This window comes from Mustela erminea, chromosome 18 (assembly GCF_009829155.1).
Source record: "Mustela erminea isolate mMusErm1 chromosome 18, mMusErm1.Pri, whole genome shotgun sequence".
Classification (NCBI taxonomy): domain Eukaryota; kingdom Metazoa; phylum Chordata; class Mammalia; order Carnivora; family Mustelidae; genus Mustela; species Mustela erminea.
In genome coordinates this window covers 36,918,599-36,942,652 of record NC_045631.1, presented here as the reverse complement: position 1 = coordinate 36,942,652, position 24,054 = coordinate 36,918,599, and the positions used below count along the sequence as shown (strand labels likewise).

Sequence of the window (24,054 nt, the reverse complement as noted above, 5' to 3'; positions counted from 1 at the left end):
TTGCCTTCAGTAGACTTGAAGCTCTTTAAAAGGAACTTGTAACTCTTCTTTGTGTCCCCTTATCACCTAGCACAGCCTGCCTAAACAAGGCATTCAGCAAAAATACTTTGATGACTGAAACACTTACCCAGTTGCATTCTAGTTCATTAACTTTTCTGCTTGTTTCTCTCACATATCTCTAAAAGAGCCCTTGGAACAGTGCTGAGTATATTAGATTTGCAATGTAATGAGAATCATTAATTTGTTCTTTTGGATGAGTTACACAGAAAGCCAAAAACTCCTAGCTTGGCACTCTCAAGTACCAGCCTTGGTAAAACTAAGGTTCTCATCCAGTACCAACTGTATCTTCATTCTACAAGGGGAAAGAGAACGGATAAAATTTCTTTCATTTTGAAAACATGAATCAGTAATTTGAACTAAACTCTTATGTAATCAGGATTCTTTGAGGACAGAAGATGAATTCCCTTTACAATGGAGAGAAACGTCCCAATAGTTTAACCTACAATATATGCACAGGTAGGCTAGAACACTCTCTGAAAAGTGTTACAAAGACAGCTTCTACAGTTCTTTTTTATCTTTCTTTTATTACCCATAAGCATTCCTCCATCTTCAATCTAATCCAGTCAACCAGCGAAGGGGAAAAAAAAAAAAGAATATCAGCAACAAACACAGGCATATCACATACATGGTATCTGTAAGTTAGCCATACAGGTCCATCGGTCTTAAAAGTACAGGAATTAAAAAAAAATAATAATAATTACAGGAAGGAGACAATATGAGACTGAACCATGAAATTGTTTTGTCAGCCAAAACTAGTCAAACTGGCAATTTCATGTGGTTCAACATAGTGCACAAACATGTACAAGCTAGATGGCTGGGAACAGAGCTTCTTAAAAGAATGGTTTATTAGGGACTTTTTAAAAGCCTATTATTTTTTTTCTTTTGGTTTAAAGCCTTGTACAGTTTCCAAGTAAAGAAAAATCCCAATGTCATACTATCTTAAACCTGAGAGATGTTGCATTTACCCAAACAGAAGATGTCAAAACGATTGTTGACCAAAAATAAATAAATAAATCACAAAACTATGGGAAGAGTTGTATATATTCATTTTTGAGAAAATAATGTGACCTCAAAGTAATGTTTGTATTTCTCCTCTTAGTGTCCTCAATAATATACAGCCTGTAACATAGTAACTTCTCATTACCCTAAGGATAGATTATTACAGGTCATACTGACTTCCTCTGTTGCAAGGGTTGAATGACTTTTGAAAATCTGTCATAGGTAAACTTACTGCAATTCAATCTAGTCTAACAAAATACTAAATGTACCTTTTTTGCTTCTTTTTAAAAAACAGACACTTCTTTTAAAATGAAACTAAGGGCAATCAAGAGAGAGACCTTAATAAACAAAGGAAAGACTGGGGTTTCTCTTATATCCCTTATCAGATTCATGCTTTATAGAATTTACAACTTAAAGAGGACTGCTTTTGTCTTTATTGAGATATAACTGACATACAACACTATTTGTTTCTGTTTTTTTAATTCTTTAACAAAAGGATTTCGTATTAAGGGAATCTAAAGATCAAGAAGAAAAAGTCAACAGCCTAATGGAAAAATGGGCAAAGAACAGCCCATGATTTGCAGAAATGTAAATACCAGTGGCTCTGAAATATACAAAAACATGTTCAACTCTCATTCATAATAAGATAAATGCAAATTAAACCACACACTGATTCACCCAGTGAATTGGCAAAGATCAAAATGTTTGATAACACTTGCTCAGGGTAAGGAGAACATTTCTGATTAGAGTATAAATTGTTACATTCTGCATGAAGGGAAATGTATATCAGAATGAATAAGAAATGCACATACCCTTTGATCTAGCAATTTCACTTCTAGAAATTTACCTTACTGATATATTTAATATGACAAATATAAAAGGTTTTTTCACCGTGGTATTATTTGTAATCACAAAAGAACGGAAAAAACCTGAAAGTCCAACAAGGGTTTGAGTAAATGAATTATGATACAAATAGACAATATAATAAAAATCTGTTAAAAATGGGGAGATTCTATCTAAAGAGGAAAAAATATTATTTATTTTAACATATACATAATATTCTCTGTAAAGTTATATAAGACCCCAGGGACACTGGTTACTTCCAAGGAAGGAAACCAGGGTACTTGGGTAGGAAGGAACTTTCCACTGTATTTCCCTTTTGTACTATGTGAATATATAAATCTTTTCAAATAAAATTTTAAAAAAATTTTAAAGCCATTAGCAGGCTTTACAATTAATTTTTCTAACTGATGTGATGGCTTATAAACCAGAGCCTTATGGAAGACAAGATAGGAATTCTCCATTGGTTTCCACTGCTATCTGAGTAAAATCTACCTCTGTCATGACTGCCAAAACCTCAGTCTATGTCCCTGACCTCATCTAACACTTACCCTTCACAGTCCCTATGCTTTAGTCACTCAGGCCTTTAATTCTACTTAGAGAGCACACCAGGCTCTTTCCTGAGCCTGGAAAGCTCTTTCTGCCTTCAGATCTTTTCATAGCTGGCTCCTTGTCATTTAAGTGTTCTATCAAGTATAGTATCTTGAGAGAGGCCTTCCTTGACTCCCCACTTCCAGGCTGCCCCTCTCATTACATTATCCTATTTTATTTTCTTCATTATCACTACCTGAAATGATCTTGTTTCAAGTTTCTTACCTGTCTAATGTCTTCCCCCCTCCAGAAATTAAGCTCAATCAGAGAACAGCATCCCCCATACCTAACATGGTATTATAACAGGTACTCAGTAAATATTTGTTCAATGAAATTATTGTTGAATAACTAGACTACTGTCTTTGGGGTTCATATTTTTCCTTAATGAACTCCTGTTAGAAGGTTAAAGTTAGGGAGTTGCTGAGTGAATAACAGCTACAGGAATCCAGGCACACTTTTAAAACAATAGAACGTTTTCAAAAAGAAAAGTATCAGTTCATCTCACTCCAATTTTAAATAACTCATTCAGTATGTTCCAAAACTATACTCTTCTTCGATTAAAAAAAAATTCCAAGAAAACTTGGGAGATAAGATAAGCCTATACAGCTAAATGGGGAGTTCTAAATGCATAAGACAACAGCGAAGAAAGCACATTTTCCAGAATAGGGCAATCCTGATCATAAAAAGTACCACTACAACAGCTGTCAGGAATTCAGGCTAGACCTTCCGAGTTCTTTCAAGTTGAAGCTTATATAATAAAATTCCAATGTATTGATAAAACTGAGGCAGATCCTTTGCCTTTTCGTATCTGACATGGTTTGATTCCCTTAAAATTGACATGTAGAGAAAACATATTTAACATTAAATATATACACATGTAAACATGTCCATGTATAAATACAGAGAGAGAGACATACCCCTGAAACATGCCTAAACACATAACTAAGTTTTTTCTATACCAGGCTAATATGTAGAACATATTTCTGCCATAGCCAAATATTTATCTAGTTAAGAGTTGAATTATTCTTGCAACTATTGTTATTTAAGGAAAACTCAGAAACAGGTATACTAGTATGTATGCAGGTCAGCACCTTTAAGATTCCCCAGCTGACAACTATCTTAGGCAAGCATAGACACTGAAATGATCATCAGGATTAGATATACTTTCATTACATAAAAAGGCTACTTGACCTTCTTCTCCTCAATCTAAGTGTTATAAGATGGAGATTTACAGAAACAGCCTGGCTAGTAAGGCTCATTCAAAGCCAAGATGAAGATGAACAAGAAGGTACAGGAAAGAATCTCAAGTCATGGAAAGCAGTAGGATAACCAAAACAACACTGGCTCCCAAACCTTAGTGTGTGCCGGCTGTTTCCAGCCTTACTGCCCTTCTCCATGGGTTATAAATAACTGCAAAGTGTCCTTGTCCCCAAGGAGACCTTTGCAGCCAGCTCAAAGGTTAAAATATGGAATAATTCTCACTTTGGATGAAACTCTTCCAGTTACCAGAAAAATGAAAAAGCCAAAAAAAAATTATCACCAATTTAAGTTAAAGGCTGGAGAATAATCTCCCTCTCCCTAAAAACTGTCAATTCTATAAAAGTTGTTACACAGACATATTAGCATAGTTCACTACCCCAAAAATATATCCAGGGAGAATGCAAAGCATGCTCTCTCTGTTCCAAAAGCAAAAGTCTGTCCTGAAAATGGGCAGATGCCACTCAATAGTCCTGTAGGATAGCATCTTTTCAAGACTTTTTGAATTGTTTTGCTTTTTAATTTAGGTAAAAATGACTGAGTTAAATGCATCTATATATCCACATCTTGTCTCCACCTGGATGAGGGAGATCCAGCACAACCTATCATGGCTACAACAAGCAGAGGTTTCACAAACTCTGGGCTAATACAATCAGGTGATATGTTGCTGTTGTTAATTACTGAAACCCTGCTAGAAAACAAAACAAAACAAAACAAAACAAAACAAAAAAACTCCTCCATCTGCTTAAAAAAAAAAAAAAAAAAAGACAGAGCTCATTAGATTAAGCTTCTCCACACATCACTTTCAAAACCCATCATCTGGGAGATGTCTGTAATGGAAAGACAGGAATCCAAATCAGTAAACAAATCTGATTATAAAGGGGCTATTTCACTTCAAAGTGGATCTCGTTCCAAAGGAAAACACCTTTAGAAATGAAGTTAAATAGGCAGAACCAAATAATCAGCAACTTCTCTCTTTTCACAAATTATAATAATGTGTTGATTCCACTGATGACTTGGACAAAAATCTCTAGGGCCACAAAGAGCAAACTTAGGAAAGATGAAGATTTTAACACATCCCACGTGTTATCAAAGATTTCTCCTCTAGGTTGAGAAAATTCATTCTAAAACAAGAGCTAGAACAGAATTTAAAAAAAGAAGGAGGAGGAGGAGGAAGAGGGGAAAAAACCTTATGGCTAAGAAGATATGTTTATTATATAATTATATTCTCAAAGCTGTTTCAAGATTTGGGAGGTTACAGTTTTTCACCCTCTTCCCTCAACTACAAACTACGAAGAACCTTATAAAATTCGAATAGTAAACACATGAAAGGCTTGGCCCTAATACAATTTAAGTGTGTCCAATCTGCAAGGAATTCAAAAAGAGAAGACTCATTTCATGAAACAAACAGGCAGAGGTTGCATAACCCCACAAGGTCCTCTGGCCTTTCTAGAAGCCAAATTCAAAAATGCTGTTCTCCTCAGCCATCTATACTTTAATCGAACCATTTAAAAATATTTATTAACACAATTTGGCTACAGAAAGAGCTCAAGGAATACACAGCAAAGAAGATCATCTAAACTGGTCTTAGGGTAAACTCTGTGGACTAAGTTCATTAACTTCAAAGCTGAAAAAACCCATTTACTCCAGAAAATTTGGTATACTACAGAGGCAACCAATCTACTTCAGTATTTATTACTACTGTCTAGCATTACAGAATTTGGTATTCTCTGGAGATTCTGTTCTTAATAAGAGACTCTTAGACCTCCCTTCAACTACGAAAGAGAGATCGAAGTGTATTTTTGCTTTAATCTCCTTTAACTGTAGTCTTACCAGAAAAAATCTGATGAATGTTCACATGAGCCATGGACATGCTCCTTACTTTGAAACCATCTGCAGAAAATAAATTCCCTCTTCTTCTAAAGTTATTAAAAATAAGCCAATTTTGATGTTAATGTTAAGGTTCTAACTAAGCTAAATGGAACAAAGGGCAGGCAGGAAGTTCTGTTTTTAAATGTTCACTCCAAAATTCATGACACAAGGAAAAAGTAAAACCACACAGGCAGACAAAACAGGGGAAAGTTAGACAGAATGTCTGTCTTAACAGAAATTCCTGGCTCCCAACAATTTGTGTCAGATTTAAAAAGAAAACTAAAATGCAGTAATACCTATTTTACCCGATAAAACTCTACAAAAACATACATAAACATTTGAGGCATGAATCTCATAGGATACAGTAAAATTTTTAAGATGCTGGCTTGAATGGCAGAAACATTTTTTTTAAGTTACCCATAAAGAGATGAGCTCTACATTCATACACAAACGCAATCTGCTCAGAATCAAATGCCTTGAACAGAGTAAAATGAAGCCCATGACTTACTTTATTTCCTTTTATAAACTGTAATTCCTCATTTCTCTGACGATCTTTTTTCTAGGGAGAAAAATCACCTTACTCTAAGGTCTCTATATCATGCATTAGCAACCACTGATTGCAAATGTAAATCCCAACTTTCTCCCTTCCACCATTAGTGTAAAGCCTTATATTATACGCTGCAGTCACCAGAGATCTGAACGAATAGCTATGGTTAACTCCAGGAACAAATATTTAGAATAAACTTCTTTTGAAGTCACATATGAAAAATATTTAACATCATTTGTAATGCCCATTATTAAAAAAAAAACCCAAACCTTACATGTTTACCTTCCATGACTTCCAACTTTACATATCATTTGCACTGAAGTGAAACTCAAGATGTGCATTTTTTAAAATCATGGTAAATATTTCTGTGCATTTCATTCTGCTTTTTTCCTCATGATCTTAAACTATGTTTAAAATAAAACTATGTAAAAACTCACCAAGTCAAGTCAGTAGGAAGACTCTAATTTGTCTGGTCTAACAGGAAACCTCTGTTGGAAATAGAGACGATGAATCAGACTTACCCAGATTCTGAATCTCATACAAGTCTTTACTCATTTTGGCTATTCCGAAAGGGAAAACCTTACAAAAGCAGGTAATACGTTTGCTAGGATTTCCTAGTTAAAATCACCATTCTTGTATTTTATCACTAGTTCTGGATATTCTATTTTTTTACTCATCTCTCAAAAAGATTATACTTAGATATGATAAAGTCCAAAAAATCCAAGCTAATTCCTTTAATCAACGGGCCTATGAATGCAGCAAAAATGAAACTGATGGATTGCTTTGTATCAACACGTACAAGAGGGGGTCATCATCACATCTGCCAGTTACCTCACAGACTGTTGAAAGAATTATTTTGTTTTTATATAAAATGTCCTTTATAAAAAGTGCTCTGTGAGTCAGTTACACTAAAGCAAGATACACTTAAGCAAAGCAATGTATTCTATGATTTTTAACGAACAGCTACCACAGAGAGGTTCCTGGTGAAGACTGAGATGTCTTGGCTAAACATCACCACCACCCTAATTATCTACCATAACCTACAAAGTTACTCAAAACAGAAACAGGGATAAGAGTGGTTGCCAGGCTTCCGGAAGCCTAATATAAGCAGAAAATTCTAGCACTCTCTTTCCTTTTGTGGGAAAACGAAGTACTATATATACACTGGCTGATTCCATAAAAACAGAATCTCTTCTTGAAAATCTAAACACTAACTTTTACTTGTACACCTACAAATAAGCTTCTCTTATTTTCATAAACCAGTCTAGTAACTATCAATAATGGAAGGAGCCCTCACCAAAAACTGTCCTCAACTACTGATGCTAAAACAGGCCAGTCTTGATCAGAAGATTTAAGAGTAGCAAGAATCAGGGTGAATTCATTTAACAAATATTTACTCAACACCAATTGTGCAAGACACAGTGTTGAAGAAGAAGAAGAAGACGACGGTGAAGACAGACACAGTTCCTGACCCTCTGAGGGTAGACAGACAGATACCTCTTAAGACTCGGTAAGAATTCCTAGGTGGAAGATGCCAATCAACCTCAAGAAATACAAATGCCAAATGTTGGTGAATCTTAAAACAGAAACCAATACCTATAGTCCCTTACTCTCTCTCTCTCTCTCTCTTTTTTTTTTTTCCAAGTGTTAAGGCTTTGGTTTCTCAGTTTGCTACAGTGAACATTTTCAGGCCCAATGGATTGGCAAAATGTAAGGAGTCTGACAATACTGATGAGGATTGAGTGGAACAGGGACACCTCTCACACTGCAAGCAGGAGGGCAAATTAATATGACTACTTTTGAAAAACAGTTTATTTTCTAATAAAACTAAAGATCCAGCAATTCCACTCACAAAAACAGCCCAGAGAAATTCCTACACGTCCATCAGCACACATAAATAAGAATGTTCATAGCACCATTGTTCTTAACAGCCAAAAACATCAAGTAGAATGGATACATAAATTACGGCACATTCATATAGGAAGCTAGATGGCAGTGAAATTAAACCACTGTTCCTCATAACAACATGGTTGAAAGTTACAAACATACTGTTAGGTCCTAAAAGAAAACACGGAAGAACACATATTGTATTATTCTATTTATAGAAAATTCCCCAAAACAGACAAAACTAAATTATAATGGTTTGTAAGGAATTCTAGGTTGTAAAATCATACAGAAAATGATTATCATAAATGTCAGATTCTCTACAAGAGTATGGGTTATGATCTAGAAGAAATACGCAATGTAACAAGCTTCTGGGTGCTGTGAATGATATATTTCTAGGTCTAATTGGTAGTTATATAGTACTTCCTTTTTATAATTCATCTTTAAACTATAGTTATGTTTTATGTATTTTTCTGTTTATATTTCATAATAAAAACATTCAAGACATACATTGAAATAGAGTAGCTACATATGTATATACACATATATACATATATGAATCTATCCTCCTACATCTAAGCATATACCCTTGTTTATTTTTTTGTTCCCAGGCAATTCATAAGGAGAAATCAGTAATAAAGCAGGGCCACCTAGGAATGAACACCTACAGACAGACTTTCCTATCATACCTTCTCTCTTTAAATTTAAATGAAATACCCAAGATCTGTATTTCAGGGAAATCTACAATATTGACACAAATGTTTAAATCTACGTATGGCTACTCACCAGAAGCCATTAGTTAAAACCCAAATTATTATAAAAAATAATCGAAAGCTTCTGAAAGCAAAGCCAAGATACAGTATTTTTTGGTACTGCCTTTTTTAGTTTAATGGCAGCCTCTGATAGAACCTCCAGTGACTTCCCATCTCACTTGGAGTAAAAATCCTTGTAATGGTTGAAAGAAGCCTGCACAATAGGACCTCATTACCTCTCCGGCCTTACCTCCAATTACGTTTTCCTGAGCTCGCTATGTTCCAGTCAAACTGCCCGTCTTTGCCGTTGTTCCTGATACAGAACAGACCCATTCCTGCCTCAGGGCTTTGTACTTGTCTTTTTCTCTACCTGGGTAACTCTTCCCCTAGATATTCTCCTGGCACACTCCCTCACCATTGTTGGGTCTTTCTGTAATAGTCACCATCTCTGTGAGGCCTTCCCTGACACCCTTAAAAATATCACCCTCCCTCCCCCGAAGCCACAATCCTATTCCTCTTTCATTATTTCATTTTTTTCTCTAGCACATAAAATCATCTACCCTACTGTGTCTGGAACGCCTGAAAGGCAGATGCCTGTCTGCTTGTCCCCAGACTGTGTTGGGACAAGGGAAGCCAGAAATAAACATTTATTCAATAAATGGCTGAGTTAATCTCTTTTTCTTTTGGATTTCCATTCTTGAAAGATTAGACGTTATTCCATACATTAAAAAAAAAAAAAAAAAGTGGGGCACCTGGGTGGCTCAGTGGGTTAAAGCCTCTGCCTTTGGCCCAGGTCATGATCCCAGGTCCTGGGATCGAGCCCCGCATCAGGCTCCCTGCTCTCTCTGCCAGCCTCTCTGCCTACTTGTGATCTCTGTCTCTCAAATAAATAACTACAATCTTAAAAAAAAAAATTCCCCTCTATATCAAAGTTATTAACAAAGTTTGTTTTACTAACAAGTTTCAGGTTTATTAGCATTAGTAAGTCACGGATAAGGTAAGGCTATAAGGAGCTGATGCAAACTAAGCTGCATCTTCCCACTACCAAGTGGGCAGTCCCTATGCTAGTGATAACAATTCTGGGAAACTCCTGGGAGGCCGGAACTCTCTTCCAGCGCACTGGTGCAGCTGTGTACTGGTCTACCCATTATGGGAGCTTTCTGACAAGATGGTGCATGAAGACTGACTGCTTCCTTTACTTAGGCTTTTTAAGTTTTCCTTTTTTTTTTTAAAGGAGAATTTCAGACCAATATCCCTGATGAATATGGATGCCAAGATTCTCAACAAGATCCTAGCTAACAGGATCCAACAGTACATTAAAAAGATTATCCACCATGACCAGGTGGGATTTATCCATGGGATGCAAGAGTGGTTCAACATTCACAAATCAATCAATGTGACAGAACAAATCAATAAGAGAAGAGAGAAGAACTACATGGTCCTCTCAATTGATGCAGAAAAAGCTTTTGACAAGACACAGTATCCGTTCCTGATTAAAATGATTCAAAGTACAGGAATAGAGAGAACATTCCTCAACTTCATAAAATCTATGAAAAACCCACAGCGAATATCATCCTTAATGGGGAAAAGCTGACAGCCTTCCCTTTGAGGTCAGGAACACAACAAGGATGTCCATTCCCACCACTGTTGATCAACATAGTACTAGAAGTCCTAGCAACAGCAATCAGACAACAAAAAGAAATAAAAGGTATTCAAGTTGGCAAAGAAGTCAAAAACTCTCTCTTTGCAGATGACATGACACTTTATATGGAAAACCCAAATGACTCCACCCCCAAACTACTAGAACTCGTACAGCAATTCAGAAACGCGGCAGGATACAAAATCAGTGTACAGAAATCAGTTGCTTGTTTATACGCTAATAATGAAAATATAGAAAGGGAAATTAGAGAATGGATTTCATTTGCTATAGCAATGATGCTAAAAGATCTGGAACAAACAATCCTAAAATTTGTATGGAACCAGAAGAGACCCTGAATTGCTAAGGAAATGTTGAAAAAGAAAAACAAAACTGGGGGCATCATGTTGCCTGATTTCAAGCTTTACTACCAAGATGTGATCACCAAGACAGCATGGTACTGGCACAGAAACAGACACATAGACCAGTGGAACAGAGTAGAGAGCCCAGATATGGACCCTCAACTCTTACGGTCAAATAATCTTCGACAAAGCAGGAAAAAATAAACAGTGGAAAAAAGGCAGTCTCTTCAGTAAATGGTGCTGGGAAAATTGGACAGCTATGTATAGAGAAATGAAACTTGACCATTCTCTTACACCACACACAAAGATAAACTCAAAATGGATAAAAGACCTCAATGTGAGGGAAGAATCTATCAAAATCCTAGAGGAGAACACAGGCAGTAATCTCTTTGACATCGGCCACAGCAACTTTTTTCACAACATGTCTCCAAATGCAAAGGAAACAAAAGCAAAAATGAACTTTTGGGACTTCATCAAGACCATTTTTTTCTTTTTTTAAGATTTTATTCGGCAGAGAGGCAGGCAGAGAGAGAGGCAGAGAGAGAGGGGGAAGCAGGCTCCCTGCTGAGCAGAGAGCCCCATGCAGGCCTTGATCCCAGGATCCAGAGATCATGACCTGAGCCGAAGGCAGAGGCTTAACCCACTAGGCCATCCAGGTGCCCCAGGACAATTGTTTTTTAAAATGAGGTTTTATTTTAATAGAAGAAAAAAAAGGTGTCTTTAAAAAGACTTCTGTAAACAAAAGATAATTTCAAGAAGAAAGTTCTTTATATTTTTACTCCCACAGAAGCAGAAGGCTTCTCTTACGTATCCCGATGAAATGTGACTACAGAGAAGAAGGTGACTACAGAGAAAGAAAAATGATTTCTGAATTAGGTACCAAAAATTGTTATAGCAGTGTCCAGAGAGAAAGGGAAAACAAAACTCCTTACTTATTCTAAAGAAAGATTTAAAGTAGGAACATTTCTCTCCAACGTAAGTTGCGGGACTGATGTGATAAAGAGCAGGTAAAGAACTTCATTCAAACTTAGTGAGGACAGTGGCATACGGGCAATAATTCGCTTAACAAAGCTGCCTATCAAGTGACATGACGGTCCGAGCATACAGACAGAGCTTATACTTCTGATGGAACACTCTGCTCAAGTTAAAACCGCAGTAAACTTAGATCCAAAGGTTACTTTCCAGCCACAGTACTTGTGACCTGAACTATATCCTAAGACGTGAATAAATCTGCAAGAAAATACACAGGCATCTGATATTCCATAGTTACACTTATTACTAGGACTTCAACATTAAGGTCTTATCAACTGTTAAAAAAACACTTCACACATAAATTCTTATCAAATTCTTAAAGTCAGTTCACATATCCATGAGGTGAAAATATCATGAATATATATTTGTACAGGAGGTGGTGGCCCAAATTAGTTAAGAAAGGAAGTCCTTCTCAAACACTTGCAGCAAGCAGAGTGTATTATTAGAGAAGAGTAACAGTTTTCATGTGTAACACTTCAGCTTTCCAAGTGCTCAAAGCTCTGAATAGCATCCACGTTTAAAGAGGAAAAGACATGGAACATAAAAATTAAAAATATACTGAACCTTGCAATAATGAAGAAAATAGAGTGGATTAAAGAGTCCAGACAAAAAATTTACAAATGAAAACTACTGACCACTGAAACATATGGTCCCTGAACAAAATTTATCAGTAATCATTCTAATATAAGGTGAAGGTTTATATTTCTAATGCTTTAATTAGGTTAAGAATGCTCCAAGAAACTCATAACTATCAGCTATGTCTGAGTCATGCTGAATTTAGAAGGTAACACAAGAATTCCCTGAACTGGACTGAGGTCAGTGAATAGTCCTACACTTAGTGGGTGGGAAGCATCCTAGGAGTTAAAAAGTAGTAAGAAAGGAAGGGAGAAAAGGAAGAGGTGAGGAGTCACTGACATTTATGAAAAACAGCTACTGGATATGAGACAATAAAAATAAAGAACGCTGAAATGCAAAAGTCGCCAAATTCATCAGATTCCAAAAAGAATCCATAGGAAAAGAAAATTTTAGAACCTCTGACCCTAATAAAAGAAGTTGGCATTCCGAGTTATGAAAGGGTTTCCTCATCCCTCCCTCATCCCCCAAATGAAGATGTAAATACCAAAGTGATGGGCCAAGTGGCAGAATTCAGGTAAGATACTTAGGGAAAAAAAAGAAGCGGCAAGAACAACTGTCACAATAATGAGGAGGAAGAGGAGGACAGGGAAAGCGTTAGGGATCCACATGCAGAGTTGTTCACTGCAGTTCTGTCTTGTAACAGCAAATAAACGGAAACGATTTAAAGATCCATCAAAGGATTTGGAAAAACTGAAATATTCACAGTGATATAAACATTAAACAGCTAAAAAGAGGGACCTAGATTTATATGCATCCAGATGGAAAGACCTTGAAAAACAATAAGCAAAAAAACCCTCAAATGACTTGTTACAAAATTTACATATTCACACACATTCTCTCTCACAAAAACATGCTCACACACTGCACTGCAAGGATGCACACTAAATTCAGGGTAAAGGCTGTCTCGGGGGAGTGAGGGTGGGAAAAAGAACTGAGAAAGTAAATAAAGAGGGACTTCACCTAGAGAGGTTTATCACAATCTCTCCACTTTTTGTTTGCCTTTTAAAAAAATGTTTCAAAAACAATGAATTCAGAAGGAAAAGTAAATTAGAAATGATTTTGTAAAATCAACATCAGAGATATATTTTAAACAGACAATAATACTGTCTGAATCAAACCAAATAAAGCCAATGAATTCAGACCCATATCTTCTTAATAATGAAAAAACTAGTTCTTGTTGGTAAAATGCTCTTCCCCGTTGCCTGGAATCACATAGCACTGGGCTTACTTAAGCAGAGGGAGGAAGAGGCTGACTTTGTATACCTCAGCAAGAAAATATATTTTATTTTATTATTTTTATTTATTTAATTTTGAGAGGCAGAGGAGCATTTTTTAAAAAGGGGGATTGGGGGAGAAAGGAGCAGAGAGAAAGGGAGAAGGAAGAGAGAAAGTGCTAGGCATAGAGCCCCACAAGGGGCGCAGTCTCATGACCCTGAGATCATGACCTGAGCCAAAAATCAACAGTCAGACGCCTAACAGACTGAGCCACCCAGGCACCCCCAAGAAAGCACATTTTACATACAAATAATACTCACAGTAATCCAGGCTATCTTCAGAGACTGTAAATCCTTATAAAGGAACCAGGTTTACATAGAGGACCTTCTCTTTCCTCTCCACCATCCTATCTTCTAACCTCTGAAGACCTGTCCTCCATCCTACTGTAATTTTATTCATTGCCCTCATAGGACTAATCCCACCTTCTTTAATCCCTCAATTTTTAGTGCCTGAACTCAAAGACAGGTTTTTAAAAAGAGAAGTTGAGACTTTTTGAAATGATTTATGCTTTTTCTCCTCTTTCAAGTATGTTTTTTCTTCTCTCTTCCTTTGCTTTTTGCCATCTCCAACTTTTTTTTTTTTTTCCTCTTCCACTCTCTTACTGACCAATGGCTGCTTTCAACTGCTAGCAAGCCTCTGGCATATTTATACTTTTCACTTCTTAACCAAACAAAATCCCATGCCATAGCCCAGAGGTCAACTAAAGGAGAGAAAACTTAAAGTCAAAAATACTAACCATATTTTGCTGCCTTTCATTTTGGCATAAAGACCAGGAATACAGTTCCAACTACCAAATAAGACAGCAAAACCAAACTTCCTTTCTTACATTTTATCATCTTTATAGGATTGAAATGTATCTGGGGCTGTCTGTTTCACAAGACACTTATACTGTAAGAACTGTAAGACCACTAAGAATAGGTCCGTAAAGTTAGGTATGACAACCTAGTGAAACCACAGCCTCAAGATTGACAACAGAGGTACAACCCAAGCACTACCTCCCCCATCCTCCTGGTCTTGGTTAAAAGGACTTCTGAGGTCATCCTGTGTTAAATGTTTTAAGCTATATAACCATTTCCTCACAAACATCAGTCACTGCCTCAGTCTCCAAAGTACTCTGACATTCATGATCTTATTTGGGATTTATAACAGCTCTGTGAGGCATGTGGAGCAAGTATTTTACAAATAAGGAAAGAGAAGCTCGGGGATCATGGTCACATGGCTATGAAAGGATCTAAATTCAGAATTCAATTCTTTGAGTTCTCCTAATCCAAAACTTTATCATTCCTATGACTGATTCTTGGATCAGGTATGGTCAGGCATGGTCAATTCAATTCAATATGTAGGAAATGGGAAAATATCTGATAGAAGATATATTTATATACTTTAGCTTTCAGTTCCCATTTCATTTTCAAGTGGCAACTCTGGTGAAAAGTATGACCTTTTTTCTAACCAATTCTGAGCAATATTATTAAGGGAGACCTGAGTTAATCATTGACAGGCTCATGCCTACTTTCAAGGCTAGACCCTGGGAACAAATCATATGTTCTAATACTGTAAGAAAGACTTTCCATAGCTTAGCACCTAATCATCAATTTTTTAAAATAAAATGTCTAGTGTTCTAACATGCCAGAGCAATTTTCTAGCCTGTTTCCAAGAAACCAGCATCTTTCCCTCAAGATCTCTCTTTCTATTGCCATAAACTCACAGAATTAAAAAGCACAATTTCTATCACTCTTTAATATTGATTTGAGACATATATACCGTGACTAAAATACTAAATAGCACCATGCCCCATCCAATTGCTCAAGCCAAAAACCCTCTTTTCCTAGGGTTCCTATCTATCACCAAGTCCTGTCAGCACTCTTGCTTCCTAACACATTCCACATTTATCCATTTCTATGCCGTTTCCTCTCACCTTAACAGGTTTCTAATTGATCTCTATTATTACAAAGGATACTGGAAACAAACCAGGAAACACACCTACCACTGGCATCCTCCAATCTAGCTTTCCAGTGTTACCTAACATGACTGTTCAAATTCAGTCAACTGTCGGACTATCCAATTCCATTGCTCAGACAACAGTCACAGAGCTAATCCAGCTAATACAGACTGGGTTCCTCCCTAAGGATGTGGGGTTACAAAGATAAATGTGCCACTCTTTGTTCTTGGCCCTCTAAGAACCCTTTTTCCTTTTCAATTCAACCAAACCTTTACTGATCACAACTGCACAGACATGATTTGACTCTGATCCTCAAGATGTTCTTATTTTTTTTAAGATTTTATTTATTTGGCCCCACATCAGGCTCTCTGCTCAGCGGGGAACCTGCTTCCCTTCTTCTCTCTCTGCCTGCCTCTCTGCCTATTTGTGATCTCTGTCAAATAAATAAAATCTTTTAAAAAAAGATTTTATTTGAGTGAGAGCGAGCGAGCGAGCGTGCTCATCAGAGAGAGAGAGAGAGAGAGAATGAATGGGGGAGCAGGAGAGAGAGAAGCTGACACCTTGCTTAGCAGGGGGCCTGATGCAGGGCTTGATCCCAAGACGCAGGAGTATGACCTGAGCTGAGAGCAGACCCTTAACTGACTGAGCCACCCAGGTACCCCCCAACAACTAATCATAACATTAATAAATGTGTTTTTATATTGCCGCAGCCAAAGAGTCCAACAACCATAAAAAATATTCATTGAATATCTCCCATGTTGAACTATCAGCCTTAACACTACCAATTTCTTTGCTTGTTTTTGCTTTTTTAAAAAAGACTTATTTATTTATTTTAGAAAGTGCAAGTGCAAGTGGAGGCTGGAGGGGCAGAGGGAGAGGGAAAGAGAGACTCTCCAAAAGACTGCCCATTGAGCGCAGAACCCTACACAGGGCTCATTCCCATGACCCTGAGCTGCAAGCTGACATCAAGAGTTGGACGTTTAACTGACTGAGCCATCCAGGCACCCCTGCTTGGCTGGTGTGACTAAAGAGAAAATGTTTCTGGCCTGAAGAGCCAGGAAAAGACTCAACTTATAGTTAGAAGAACTGCTCATATTTTCAGGAACTGAGAGCGTCTCCTCAATATGTAAGTTTTCTTCCTTTAAAAAATTTTCCTACCATCTTTTACAGTACACTTTGCCTTTAAATAGCAAGCCCTTTTGAAGTCACAAAAATTATTTCTCCAACTATTCAACCCCTGGATACCAAATGGAAAGAAAGCCCAGTAAAATCAATTTCAGAAATCTAGAAGAGTCAGCGAGGTATTCAAATCAAACAGGGAAGTTTTGGACTCTGAACACAAATTCATTCAAATATTAAAACTTACAGAACTCATAAATAAACTCAGTTTTAAGGGACTGGGCCTCCAAAGTTACAAACCATGGGCAAAAGTTACCACTATCCCTTTATCTTTACTGCCAGAGGTAGTTCCTTTAAGAACTATCTTACAAAGGTCAACTTTTATTGGGTCTTCCAAAATCAATTCTTCACAATGAGAAATGGGCATCGGTTAGATAAATAGAATAAGAATAGAACAAGTCAATATATTCATAAGCTTCTGCTGTCCTTGGGACCCAAATTCTAGTGCAGGCTTTGCAGATGCTTTACTAAATCAGACTTTTCTCAGTCTTCAAATGAGGATAACTGTCCAAGGTCTCTTTCAGAGCACAAGTCTATGCCCCTCTGGAAATAATGTTAAAATTATATCTGCCTTGGGGTGCCTGGGTGATTCAGGCAGTTGAGTGTCCGACTCTTGGACTCTTGGTTTCGGCTCAGGTCGTGATCTCATGGTCAAGGGATCAAGCCCAAGTCAGGCTCTGCCCTCAGTAAAGTGTCTGTTTAAGGATTCTCTCCCTCTGCACCCTCTCCACTCACACACACTCACTCTCCCTCTTTCAAATAAACAAATCTTAACAAAAATATGTATGTGCCGCTCTTCATATATGCTTTCTAAAAACTAAAAGCAATATATATACAGTACAAATAATTCAAAAGTGATAGGAAGCTATAAATGAAAAGTAAAAGCTTTCTTCCAGACACCCAGATCCCTCTTCTAAAGCCTAAAGACCACCACTGTTTTGCAGCTTCAGAAACCCCAAAAATGCACACAAAAAAGGGCATGTATGTGTGTGTGTGTGTGTGTATTCATTCACTCCCTGGAGGCACACATAGACCTATCCTTCCTAAAGATTGTAAAGAATTCCATGTACCCTGATGTGTGGTTTCCAGGCATCTGCTATGGCAAAGAGCCCAGTAAACAGGTATATCTGAACATATATGCAAAAAAGTCCGAGAGAGCCTGTACATTGTTTATTTTGATAGATAATGCCAAATTGCCCTACAAATGTTATATTTATATATATTCCCTGATGACTGTCAGATTCCTTACACCTTTGAGCATATACCCACTTGACAGATAGTCATCCAGAATGGCCAGAGACAGAAAAACAGAAACAAAATGAACCAGTGACACTTAGACCAAAAAAAAAAAAAAAGTCAGAATTATCTTTTATGAATTAAGTGGACAAACTTCAACCAAAAATATAGCAAACATGATATGTGGTACTTGCTTGTTTATAAGATATAAATGCTGCTGCTCCCCTGAGATGTTTGTGTAAAAAGACACTGACAAGAAAATAAATTTCAGGTGGGAAGCAAAAGGAGCATAGGTAAGCAACTTATACTGCAGAGTCTGCGTGAATCCCAAGAACACATGGTTTTTAGATCGGAATGTGGATTTAATAACATGTACCGCTAAATTCCTTCACATATAACCTGGCTATTTTCACCCAGAGAGGTTTATCAACACAGAAGTCAATTTAGTTCCTTATCTTTGTCACTGGTAAAGGATCCCAAAGAGTTCAGCAATTTATCCCCAAATTAAATGGGATAGTATATGATCCAGAGGTGATAAAACTGTTAATGAAGCACATAGGAAGCAACTCTTGATGTATTTTTAAAGTGTTATTCACTTAGACAATTATCTTAGTTTAACAGGACGTATTCACAAAGGACCATGTAAACATCAGGTGACTCTCAAGAGTGTTTGTGTGTGTATACGTGTGTGTATGGGGGTAGCACATGAGTTTCTAAGAACAAAATAAATATATTCAAAAGATCTTATTTTACTTTCCTATAATTTAATATCAGCATTACATCTTCACTGGCAGTATGCTATCATATTTTGGAGGAAAAACAAAAATATGTTAGGGTTACACTGATACGTAAAACAAAACAAAACAAACAACCTTTTTTTACTTTAGTATCAGGGAAATGCAGTATATGTAATGCTGTATGTTTTGTTTTCAGCAGGAGCTCCCTCTAATTTTGTAAGAACACTGGGAAAATACAATTTAGGAACACCTACTATGAGATTATTCCCAACACATTTTTCCTTTCCTCACCCAAGTAAACCAACCACACCCAACACTAAATCTCTCAAAAAAACTGCCCCCAGGTTCTTATATTGTCAGGGGATCACTAAAAAAGACACACACAAAGCCTCACAATCTTAAGCATCAATCAGAAGCCCTCAGAATCAAGGCCAACCTTACATACACCTACACACAAAACTAACCAAGCCCAGCACATCCTACATTGAGAGACAGAAGCATTTCTTTCAAAATGAGAGTGGGGGAAAAAAAAAGAGGGTGGTTTTCTCAGTCCTTGCTCTGACTACACCATAAATGATCAATGGAGCCCAACTCCAGACATTGGACTTGGAGCAGATAGTTCTGGGTATCCAATGAGGCATCAACTGGGAAAGGAAGGGGAAATTGAACTAAATGGGAGGCAAAGTCAAACGGAAAAAGTGCCTGGCAAGGGTCCTATGATATCAAAAAAGTGATATTATCACTTAAGAGGTCCACAAATTCTGCCACTAATGAAGAAGCCCTTACCTGTAAGGCTTATGATTTGGGTAGGCCCTTTAAGACGGCAGCTGTAGAAAAATTAAAATCTTCTCAAAGCTGGCAAATTCTACCTAATGGAGTTCGATGTCCCAGCTACTAGACTGAAGTCCACAGCTTAATAGGTAAAAATTCTAGATTAAGAGTTTTCAAATAAAAATTATAAAACAAACAAAAACAAATATTCTATTCACATAATTAAAGAAGCAGATCTCAGAATGGGACAAAATAATTACGTCCTTCACTGGAATCTACTGTTTCCAAGACACATAAGAATCTGTTTCTTGGATTTCAGATTGGTATTAAGTGGCAATGAATCAAGGACAGAAAAACAAATGACTACTTGAAACTAATCCAAAAACCAAATCCAAAGACATTCAATTTAATACTGAGCTTGCACATACTGTCAAGAACAAACTAAAGCAGTATTTGGGTTGAGTTGCTATGCTGAATGGCAGACTACTATGACCTAAAAGAAAGCAATGGCTTATGATTGGCTACAGACAGTCTGGGAAACCAAGTACGTATTTATTGGTTACTGCCCATCCTTGCCACAAAAGTTTATCCAATCAGATCACGAAATACAAATAACTTCCCAAAGTAAGTAGTTTGAATTTTTTTCCATTGTATCAGTTTTGAATGAATACATCCTCTATACAAGGCACAGCAGCCAAGGCACTGTCCTGTGGGGGAAGGGAGGTATCGTAGTTTTCTACTGTTGTGTAATAAATTGTGAAAATCTGACGTCCAATGTCCTTGAGACTTCCACATAATTTACAATTAACTCAATCACTTCTGTAAGTATCTCATGTCTTTAAACTGACTTTTCACAAGTGATGTTAATTTAGCTAATTCAAAACATCTTCCTAGTTGGCAATAAACATGATAGTTATCCTAATTCTTTCTTTCTTTTTTTTTTTAAGATTTTATTTATTTATTTGACACAGAGAGAGAGAGAGAGATATCATAAGTAGGCAGAGAGGCAGGGAGAGAGGGAAGCAAGCTCCCTGCCGAGCAGGGAGCCTGATGTGGGACTCTGAGATCATGACCGGAGCCGAAGGCAGAGGCTTAACCTACTGAGCCACCCAGGCGCCCCCTGTTATCCTAATTCTTTATTCTAGAATGAAATTATGATCTCTACTTCAATCTCTATAATACTTGGAGATGAAAAATTATTCAAAACGAAAAAATTGTTTGTTTTAAAAAGTACTATAGATATTTACAGTGAAATCATTCACAATTTGTAGGGAGGGAGGGTAGGAGGAGACTGGTGTCGGCACAGTGCTCACCATGCAGTCGGTAGACTCTTCAGATCTTTTCTTGCCTCTCTGCCTTCAAGTAGTGATAAGAGAAGAAGAGATAAATTTAAATCCACCCATTTTAGTACTTGTGAGCTTGGTTAAGGAACTGGAGACTAAGTTTAGAAAAATTTGTTAAAATGAGGTTTTGGCATTATAAAAAGCTTTAACCAGATCCTATTAAAAGGATCCAAACGGGGACACCTGGATGGCTCAATTGGTTAAGCATCTGCCTTCAGCTCAGGTCATGATCCCAAGGTCCCAGGATCAAGTTCTGTATCAGGCTCCTTGCTCAGCGAGGAGGCTGATTCTCCCTCTGCTTGCTGCTCTGCCTGTTTTTGAGTGCACTCTCTCTCTCTGACAAATAAATAAACAAAATCTTAAAAGGGGGGGGGGGGGTCCAAACTCTGGATGTACTTTTTTTTTACAGTTTTTATATGCAATAAAATTAACCTTTTTGTGTACACTCTTGTGAATTTTAACAAAATTCATGTGTAAGACCACTGCAATCAAAATACAAAAGTTTTTATGTAAATTTTAAGACAACCATAAATAAAAGAATTACTTAAAGCACTTACTTCAAAAGACAAGATTTCTACCAAGTCAAAAGCAGACAAAACAGGACCTAAAAATTTAAACAAGGATTTACTGAAAATAGAGGAATACTGGCCCCTGTCCACTTTTGCTCTTGCCTTCTAGCCAATCCCAAATCACTACAATTGTCCCCGTTTCATTAATTCCCACAGCTTCAGTCGCCATGTACATGCCTATCTCTTCTCTACTGCAAACCAACTTCCTGCTACTACGCATCAAGCGCCTATCTCACAGGCATCTTAAACTCAGCAGATCCCAAACGGAATTCTATCCTCCTCCCACCAAAACTGACTGTCTTGTATGATCCTACCAATCACCCAAGTGCTCAAACCAGATATGCTGGAGTTAGCCGTAACTCCCCACTCACTCTCACTGCACCTCCACTTCCCGACCCCAAAATTAGTCTTGTCAATTTTACCTCAGAAATATATTTCAAACCCATCTGTTTCTCTTGATCCCCACAACCAACAGCTTAATTCGTTCAGGACATTATTAGACTGCAGTATTACCCTAATTAGTATAACACTTTCTTGCTTTATTCCTGCAGAGTAAGCTAGTGCTTGGCACATCTTTGCGCAAAGTATTTCCTCCATCCAGAATGCCTTTCTTTCCCCTTTGTAAACGACTAATCTCTCCAAGTTGAATTTAAATGCTTCCTCCTCTCCATTTTCAATGTGTAAATCTCTTGCTTCTGTAATTACCTGCCTTTCTCACTAGACTCTGAGTCCCAAGAGGGCAGCACTCAACTGTGATATTCACCTTGGCAAGCCCAAGTGCCAACTCTAGGCAGTGCCCAGCAAATAGTAGGTGCTTAATAAGTGAAAAAGGAATGAGTGACTGTATCATGATTCAGATAAAATGGCCTCAAGGATTTTTACTTTGCTAAGATTCTACACTTAACAAGTGATCTTCTGCTTAATACAACACAGTATTTACAAGCTTCATGATCTCAGGCAAGTTATTAAAAAAAAAAAACCTCTGTGCCTCACACTCCTCACCTGTAAAATACAGGTAAGAATAATTCCTTCATAAGGTTACTATGAAGATCAAATGACTTATATACATGTAAAATGCTTAGAGCAGGGCCTGGAACACAGTAAGTCCTTGGTAAACATTAGCAATTGTTAGCTTTTGCTAATAATATCCTGACACTAGAAGGGGAATGGACTGAGCAGACATACATTTTCTATGTACGTTAGACCACCCTTCAGTGAAAATTAGTAAAATGGCATTCCTGGGGAACTGAGTTTCTGAGGAACTCAGTCAGTTCAACGTTAAGGGACTCTTGATTTTAGCTCAGGTCATGATCTCAGGGTCCTGAGATCCAGCCCCATGTTGGGCTCTGCGCTGGGAATAGAGTAGGCTTAAGATTCTCTTTCTCCCTCTGCACTTCACCACCCCCATAAATGAATGAATGAATGAATGAATAAATAAATAGATATAGATAGATAGATAGAGGATAGATAGATAAAATGGTGTGCTGGTTTATCTGTCCGCCCCTTGTGAGTTTGTGTAGCACTTTTCCCTGAGGCCAATCAACTCTCATGAAACTGAAGAAACAGTTCACTTGCAAAACTTTAGAATGTACCCTGAATCCTGAAGGCCCCACCCCAACCAAAGCATCCTGAGAGGGCTTGTCAGAAGAGCTAGGTGGTCTGGGCGCCTGGGTGGCTCAGTGGGTTAAGCCTCTGCCTTCGGCTCAGGTCATAATCTCAGGGTCTGGGATTGAGGCCCGCATCAGGCTCTCTGCTCAGTGGGGAGCCTGTTTCCCCCTCTCCTTCTGCCTGCCTCTCTGCCTACCTGTGACCTCTCTCTCTCTCTCAAATAAATAAAATCTTTAAAAAAAAAAAAAGAAGAAGAAGAAGAAGAGCTAGTTGGTCACCTTATGACATCTTACATTGGTTTTTTCTAAAACACAACATTCTGGTCAAAGGCAGTACAGTTCAGTGAAAAGAATATGATGCTAGGTGAGAGACACTTTAAAGTATGCCACTGATTAGCTATGAACCTGACTGTGCACTTTATGAAGTTTTTATTTTAATCCCACTGAATTTAGCCCACACTGTTATATTAGTTTCAAGTGTACAACATAGTGATTCAACACTTCCACACAACACCCTGTGATAATTGTGCACTTTAAATAGAGTCTGAGTTAAAAAAGTACTAGTCAGTTCTCAATTATCCATACAAAAGGGGGTAAAAAGTGGCACAAGTAATTCAAAACAGAGAGTAATAAACAAATCTTTAATATTTTACTTTGGAATGTATTATGTAATCTTCCTATAGATTGATATCCAAAATTGTATCTGGGCTAACCTAATAATAAAATATATTTACACAGCATAGCCATACATTAAAGTCATCATGGGAATGAATTCAAAATAAAAGGAGGAGGCCAGCATGAAATAAATTCCTATGGATAATAACAGGAAGATCATTTAAAACTGATTATTATTATATAATAACTCCTCTCAACCTCACAGCATCCTCTTAAGGCTCAATCTTAGCCATAAAATTCTTTGAAATGAAAATC

The 24,054-nt window shown here is 37.4% G+C and overlaps 1 protein-coding gene across 2 annotated transcripts in view; it reads right to left on the bottom strand.

Moving 5' to 3' along the window:
- SPOP (speckle type BTB/POZ protein) overlaps positions 1–24,054 on the bottom strand; it is a 64,974-nt gene that overhangs the window by 24,651 nt on the left and 16,269 nt on the right. The window contains exon 2 of one of the 2 annotated variants that reach the window (XM_032320255.1): positions 6,604–6,654. The exons of the other annotated variant lie outside the window; for it this stretch is intronic. The gene's annotated coding sequence lies outside the window, so the exon portion shown is untranslated. The remainder of the gene's footprint in view (positions 1–6,603; positions 6,655–24,054) is intronic. 2 annotated transcript variants of the gene reach the window in all.